The sequence below is a fragment of the Erithacus rubecula genome (genome assembly GCF_903797595.1).
Source record: "Erithacus rubecula genome assembly, contig: scaffold_164_arrow_ctg1, whole genome shotgun sequence".
Lineage (NCBI taxonomy): Eukaryota > Metazoa > Chordata > Aves > Passeriformes > Muscicapidae > Erithacus > Erithacus rubecula.
In genome coordinates, this window is record NW_027636141.1 from 268,079 (window position 1) to 275,619 (window position 7,541).

The window sequence follows — 7,541 nt, forward strand, 5'->3', positions numbered from 1 at the left end:
CCTCGCTTTGGGGAGGGCGGCGAACACCGGGTCGACCCCACTCCTAGGCCGGCGTGCCACTGGAGAGGGCGCCACCGAGTCGGCCAGTCGCAAGGGCAACGTGTCTACCTCGGTCTTAGGCTGGTGGCGGATATCCGGTCTACTTGGCTCCGGGACAACAGGTCTACCTCTCTCCAGGGAAGGCGGTGGACACTGGGTCGACCTGGCTCTGAGGCAGGCCGCCAAGGAGGGCGCCGCAGAGTCGAGGCGGCCAGTCGCGGGGGCGACGAGTCTGCCTCGCTCTGAGGATTGCGGTTGACATTGGGTGGACCCAGCTCCGGGACAACAGGTCTACGTCGCTGCCAGGAGGGCGGCGGTAATCGGGTGGACCTGAGTTTGAGGCCGGCGTTACGCCAAGGAGGGTGAGGCCAAGTCACAGCGGTCAGTCGAGGGGGCTACGGGTCTGCGTCGCTCCGGGAAGGGCGGCAGACACCGGGTCGACCCAGCTCCGGGGCCGGCGTGCCGCCGGGGATGGTGCCGCCGAGTCGAGGCGGCCGGTTGTGGGGGTGACGGGTCTGCCTCGCTCCAGGGCCAGCGGCGGACACCGTGTCGAACCGGCTCTGGGGGCGGCGTGCTGCCAGGGATGGCGTCGCCGAGTCGAGGCGGTTGGTTGAGAGGTCAAGAGGTCTGCCACGCTCCGGGGAATGCGGCGAACACCGGGTCGACCCGGCTCTTGGGCCGGCGTGCCGCCAGGGAGGGCGCCGCTGAGTCGAGGCTGCCGGTCGTGGGGGCAATGGGTCTGCCTCGCTCGGGGCTGGGCAACAGACAACAGGTCGACCCGGCTCTGGGGCCGGCGTGCAGCCAGGGAGGGTGCTGCCGAGTCGAGGCGGACGGCCGCAGGGGAAACGGGTCTGCCTCGCTACGCGGAGAACAGCGGACACCGAGTCGTCCCGGTTCCAGGGTGGGCGTTCCGCCAAAGAGGGCGCCGCTGAGTCGAGGCGGCCGGTCGCGGGGGACAACAGGTCTGCCTCGCTTCGGGGAGGGCAACATACACCTGGGCAACCCGTCTTCTGGGTCGGCGTGCCGCCTGGGAGGGCGCCGCCGAGTCGAGGCGGCCGGTCGCGGGGGCGATGGGTCTGCCTCGCTTTGGGGAGGGCGGCAGACACCGGGTCGACCCGGCTCCTAAGCCGGCGTGCCGCTGGGGAGGGCGCCACCGAGTCAGCCGGTCGCAAGAGCAAGGGGTCTAACGCGCTCCGGGCAGGGCGGCGGACACAGGGTCGACCTGGCTCCGGAACCGGCGTGCTGCTGGGAAGGGCGCCACCCAGTCGAAGCGGCTGGTCACAGGGGCAAGGAATCTGTCTTGCTCCGGGGATTGCGGTTGACACCGGGTGGACCTGGCTCCGGGACAACAGGTCAACGTCGCTCCGGGGAGGGCGGTGGACATCGGGTCGACCCGGCTTCGAGGCTGGCGTGCCGCCGGAGATGGCGTCGCCGAGTCGATGCGGCCCGTTGTGAGGGCAACGGGTGTGCCACGCTCCGGGGAAGGCGGTGGACACCGGGTCGACCCGGTTCCGGGGCCAGAATGCCGCCGGAGAGGGCGTCACCGAGTCGAGGCGGCCTGTCGCAGTGGCAACGGGTCTGCCTCCCTCCGGGCTAGGCAGCGGCCATCAGGTCTACCCGGCTCCGGGAGAAAAGGTCTACCTCTCTCCGGTGAGGGCGGCAGATATCTGGTCCACCTGGGTCTGGGGCCGGCATGATGCCATGGAGGGCGCCGCCGAGTCGAGGCGTTCGGTCGTGGGGGCCACGGGTCTGCCTCGCTTTGGGGATGGCAGCGGACACCGTGTCGACTCGTCTCCGAGGCCGGCGTGCCGCCGGGGATGATGTCGCCGAGTCGATGCTACCCGTTGCGAGGGCGACGGGTCTGCCACGCTTTGTGGATGGCAGCGGACACCGTGTCGACCCGGCTCTGGGGCCAGGGTGTGTCCAGAGAGTGCGTCACCGAGTCGAGGCGACCGGTCGCGGGGGCGACGGGTCTGCCTCGCTGTGGGGAGTGCGGCGTACACCGGGTCGAACCGGTTCCAGGGCCAGCGTGCCGCCGGCGGTTGGCGTCGCCGAGTCGAGGCAGCTGGTTGAGGGGGCAACAGGTCTGCCATGCTCCGGGGAGGGCGGCGAACATAGTGTCGACCTGGCTCTTCGGCCCGCGTGCCGCCAAGGCGGGCGCTGCCGAGTCGAGGCGGACAGTCGCGGTGGTGACGGGTCTGCCTCGCTCGGGGCTGGGCAAAAAAAAACAGGTCAATCCGGCTGCGAAGCCAGCGTGCCGCCGGGGAGGGCGCTGCCGAGTACAGGCGTTCGGTCGCAGGGGCAACGGGTCTGCCTCGCTACGGGGCGGGCAGCGAACACCGAGTCGAACCGACTTTGAGACCGGCGTGATGCAGGGGAGGGCGCCGCCGAGTCGAGGTGGCCGGTTGCAAGAGCAACGGGTCTGCCTCGCTACGGGGAGTGTGGCGGACACCGAGTCGACGCGACTCCGGGGTGGGCGTGCTGCCAAAAACGGCGCCGCCGAGTCGAGGCGGCCGGTCGCGGGGGACAACAGGTCTGCCTCGCTCTGGGTAGGGCGGCGGACACCGGGTCGACTCGGCTCCGAAGCCGGCGTGCCACTGAGGAGGGCACCGCCGAGTCGGGTCGGCCGGTCGCGGCGGCATCGGGTATGCCTCGCTCCCGGCAGGGCGGTGAACACCGGGTCGACCCCACTCCTAGGCCGGCGTGCCGCTGGGGAGGGCGCCACCGAGTCGGCCAGTCGCAAGGGCAACGTGTCTACCTCGGTCTTAGGCTGGTGGCGGATATCCGGTCTACTTGGCTCCGGGACAACAGGTCTACCTCTCTCCAGGGAAGGCGGTGGACACCGGGTCAACCTGGCACCGAGGCGGGCCGCCAAGGAGGGCGCCGCCGAGTCGAGGCGGCCAGTCGCAGGGGCGACGAGTCTGCCTCGCTCTGAGGATTGCGGTTGACATTGGGTGGACCCAGCTTCGGGACAACAGGTCTACGTCGCTGCCAGGAGGGCGGCGGTCATCGGGTGGACCTGAGTTGGAGGCCGGTGTGACGCCAAGGAGGGTGAGGCCAAGTCGCGGCGGTCGGTCGTGGGGGCTACAGGTCTGCGTCGCTCCGGGAACGGCGGTAGACACCGGGTCGACCCGGCTCCGAGGCTGGCGTGCTGCCGGGGATGGTGCCACCGAGTTGAGGCGGCCGGTTGGCGGGGCGACGGGTCTGCCTCGCTCCAGGGCCGGCGGCAGACACCGTGTCGAACCGGCTCTAGGGGCGGCGTGCTGCCAGGGATGGCGTCGCCGAGTCGAGGCAGCTGGTTGAGGGGGCAACAGGTCTGCCACGCTCCGGGGAGGGCGGCGAACACCGGGTCGACCCAGCTCCGGGGCGGACGTGCCGCCGGTGAGGGCGCCACCGAGTTGAGGCGGCCGGTCGCGAGGGCAAAAGGTCTACCTCGCTCTGGGGCCGGCGGCGGACATCAGGTCTACCCGGCTCCAGGACAACAGGTCTACCTCTCTCCGGGGAGGGCAGCGGACACCAGGTTGACACGACTACGAGGCCATGGTGTCGCAGGAGAGGAGGCCGACGAGTCGAGGCAGCCGGTCGCGGGGGCAACGTGTCTTCCTCGCACCAGGGTGGGCGGCGGACACCGGGTCGACCCGGCTCCGGGGCGAGCGTGCCGCCGGGGAGGGCACCGCCGAGTCGAGGTGGCCTGTCGCGAGGGCAACAGTTCTACCTCACTCCGGGGCCGGCAGCAGACAATCAGGTCTACCCGGCTTTGGGACAACAGGCTTACTTCTCTCCGGGGAGGGTGGCGAACACCGGGTCGAACCGGCTTCGGGCCCAGGGTGCCGCCGGATATTACTCTGCCGAGTTGAGGTGGCCGGTCGCGGGAGCAACGTGTCTGCCTCGCTCCGGGGAGGGCAACGGACACCGGGTCGACCCGACTCCGGTGACGGCGTGCCGCCTGGGAGGGCGCCGCTGTGTCGAGGCGGCCAGTCGCGGGGGGCGACATGTCTGCCTCGCTCTGGGGAGGGCGGCGTACACCGGGTCGACCCGGCTCCAAGGCCTGGGTGCCGCTGGAGAGGACGCCGCCGAGTTGAGGCGGCCGGTTGCGTGGGGCAAAAGGCCTGCCTCGCTCCGGGGAGAGCGGCGGACAACGGATTGACCTGGCTTCGGGGCGGGCGTGCCGCCGGGGAGGGCGCTGCAAGTCAAGCCGCCTGGTCGTGTAGGCAATGAGTCTACCTCGCTGCGGGGCCGGCAGTGAACATCAGTTCTACCCGGCTGCAGGACAACAGGTCTACCTCTCTGCGGGGATGGCGGCGGACGCCGGGTCGACACGGCTACGGTACCAGGGTGCAGCCGGAAAGGACGCCGCCGAGTCGAGTCGGCCGGTCGCGGGTGCAACGGGTCTTCCTCGCTCCAGAAAGGGCGACGGACACCGAGTCGACCCGGCTCCAGGGCCGGCGTGTCGCCGGTGAGGGCGCCGCCGAGTCGAGGCTGCCGTTCGACGGGGTCAACAAGTCTGCATCGCTCCAGGCAGGGCAGCTGAAATTGGGTCGACCCGGCTACAGGACCGGGGTGCCGCAGGGGAGGGCGCCGCCGAGTCGAAGCGGCCGGTCGCGGGTGCAACGGGTCTACCGAGCTCCTAGGCCGGCGGCGGACACCAGGTTTACCCGGCTCCAAAACAACAGGTCTACCTCACTCCGGGGAGGGCGGCAGATACCGGGTAGACCTGGCTCCGGGGCCAGCGTGCTGCCGGGGATGGTGCCTCCGAGTCGAGGCGGCTGTTTGCGGGGGCGACGGGTCTGCCTCGCTCCAGGGCCGGCAGCGGACACTGTGTCGAACCGGCTCTGGGGGCAGCGTGCTGCCAGGGATGGCGTCGCCGAGTCGAGGCGGCCGGTTGAGGGGTCAAGAGGTCTGCCACGCTCCGGGGAGGGCGGCGAACACCGGGTAGACCCGGCTCTTGGGCCGGCGTGCCGCCGGGGAGGGCGCCGCTGAGTCGAGGCTGCCGGTTGTGGGGGCAACAGGTCGGCCTCGCTCGGGGCTGGGCAACAGACAACAGGTCGACCCGGCTCCAGGGCCGGCGTGCAGCCAGAGAGGGCGCTGCCGAGTCGAGGCAAACGGCCGCAGGGGCAACGGGTCTGCCTCGCTACGCGGAGAACGGCGGACACCGAGTCGACCCGGCTCCAGGGTGGGCGTTCCGCCAAAGAGGGCGCCGCCGAGTCGAGGCGGCCGGTCGCGGGGGACAACAGGTCTGCCTCGCTTTGGGGAGGGCAACGTACACCGGGGCGACCCGTCTTCTGGGTCGGCGTGCCGCCTGGGAGGGCGCCGCCGAGTCGAGGCGGCCGGTCGCGAAGGCGATGGGTCTGCCTCGCTTTGGGGAGGGCGGCGGACACCGGGTCGACCCGGCTCCTAAGCCGGCGTGCCGCTGGGGAGGGCGCCACCGAGTCGGCCGGTCGCAAGAGCAACGGGTCTAACTCGCTCCGGGCAGGGCGGCGGACATCAGGTTTACCGGGATCCAGGACAAAAGGTCGACCTTTCTCCGGGGAGGGCGGCAGATACCGGGTCGACATTGCTCCGCGTCAGGTGTGCCGCCAAGTAGGGCGCTGCCGAGTCGCGGCGTCTGGTCGTGAGGGCAACAGGTCTACCTCGCTGCGGGGCCGGCGGCGGACATCTGATTTACCCGGCTCCAGGACAACAGGTCTACCGCGCTCCGGGGAGGGCGGCGGACACCGAGTCGACCCATCTTTAGGGCAGGCGTGTCGTTGGGGAGGGCGCGGCCGATTCGAGGCTGCCGTTCGATGGGGGCAACAAGTCTGCAACGCTCCAGGCAGGGCAGCGGACATTGGGTCGACCCGGCTCCGGTGCCGGCGTGTCGCAGGTGAGGACGCCAACGAGACGAGGCGGCCAGTCGCGGGCGCAATAAGTCTACCGAGCTCCAGGGCCGGCGGCGGACACCAGGTCTACCCGGCTCCTGAACAACAGGTCTACCTCACTCCCGGGCTGGCGGCGGACATCAGGTTTACCCGGCTCCAGGACAACAGGCCTACCTCGCTCCGGGGAAGGCGGTTGACACTGGGTTGACCCGGCTCCGAGGCGGGCGTGCCGCCGAAGGAGGGCGCCACCGAGTCGAGGCGGCCGGTCGCGAGGGCAAAAGGTCTACCTCGCTCCGGGGCCGGAAGCGGACATCAGGTCTATCCGGCTCCAGGACAACTGGTCTACCTCTCTCCGGGGAGGGCGGCGGACGCCAGGTCGAACCGGCTACGAGGCCATGGTGCCGCTGGAGAGGAGGCTGACGAGTCGACGAGGCCGGATGCGGGGGCGACGTGAAAGCCTCGCACCGGGGTGGGCGGCGGTCACGGTTCGACCCAACTCCGGGGCCGGCGCGCCGGCTAGGATGGCGTCGCCGAGTCGAGGCGGCCAGTCGCGGGCTCAGCGGGTCTACCGAGCTTCGGGGCTGGCGGCGGACACCACGTCTACCCGGCTCCGGAACAACAGGTCTACCTCACTCCGGGGCTGGCAGCGGACATCAGGTCTAGCCGGCCCCGAGACAACAGGTCTACCTCTCACCGGGGAGGGTGGTGGACGCCAGATCGACACGGCTACGAGGCCAGGGTGCCGCCGGAGAGGACGCTGCCGAGTCGAGGCGGCCGGTCGCGGGGGCAACAAGTCTACCTCGCTCCGGCGCCGGAGGCAGACATCAGGTCTACCCGGCTCCGGGACAACAGGTCTACCTCTATCCGGGGAGGGCGGTGGACACCGAGTCAAACCGGCTCCGGGGCCAGGGTGCCACTGGAGAGGACGCCGCTGAGTCGAGGCGGCCGGTCGCGGGGGCGACGTGTCTGCCTCGCACCGGGGAGGGCGGCGGTCACCGGGTCGACCCAAAAACGGTGATGGCGTGCCGGCTGTGGTAGCGTCGCCGAGTCGAGGCGGCCGGTCGCGGGCTCAGCGGGTCTACCGAGCACCGGGGCCGGCGGCGGACACCAGATTTACCCGGCTCTGGAACAACAGGTCTACCTCGCTCCCGGGCTGGCGGCGGACATCAGGTTTACCCGGCTCCAGGACAACAGGTCTACCTCGCTCCGAGGAGTGCGGGGGACGCCGGGTCGACCCGGCTACAGGGCCAGGTTGCCGCAGGAGAGATGCCGCCGAGTCGAGGCGGCCGGTTGCAGAGGGCGACATGTCTCCCTCGCTAAGGGGAGGGCGGCGTACACCGGGTCAACCGGCTCCAAGGCCAGGGTGCCGCCCGAGAGGACGCCGCCGAGTCAAGGCGGCCGGTCGCCGGGGCAAGGTGTCTGCCTCGCTACGAGGAGGGCGGCGGCTACAGGGTCGACCCGTCTCTGGAACAACAGGTCTACCTTGCTACAGGGCTGGCGGCGGACATCAGGATTACCCGGCTCCAGGACAACAGGTCTACCTCGCTCCCGGGAGGGCGGCAGATACCGGGTCGACCCGGCTCCGCGGCAGGCGTGCCGCCAGGTAGGGCGCCGCTGAGTCGAGGCGGCTGGTCACGAGGGCAA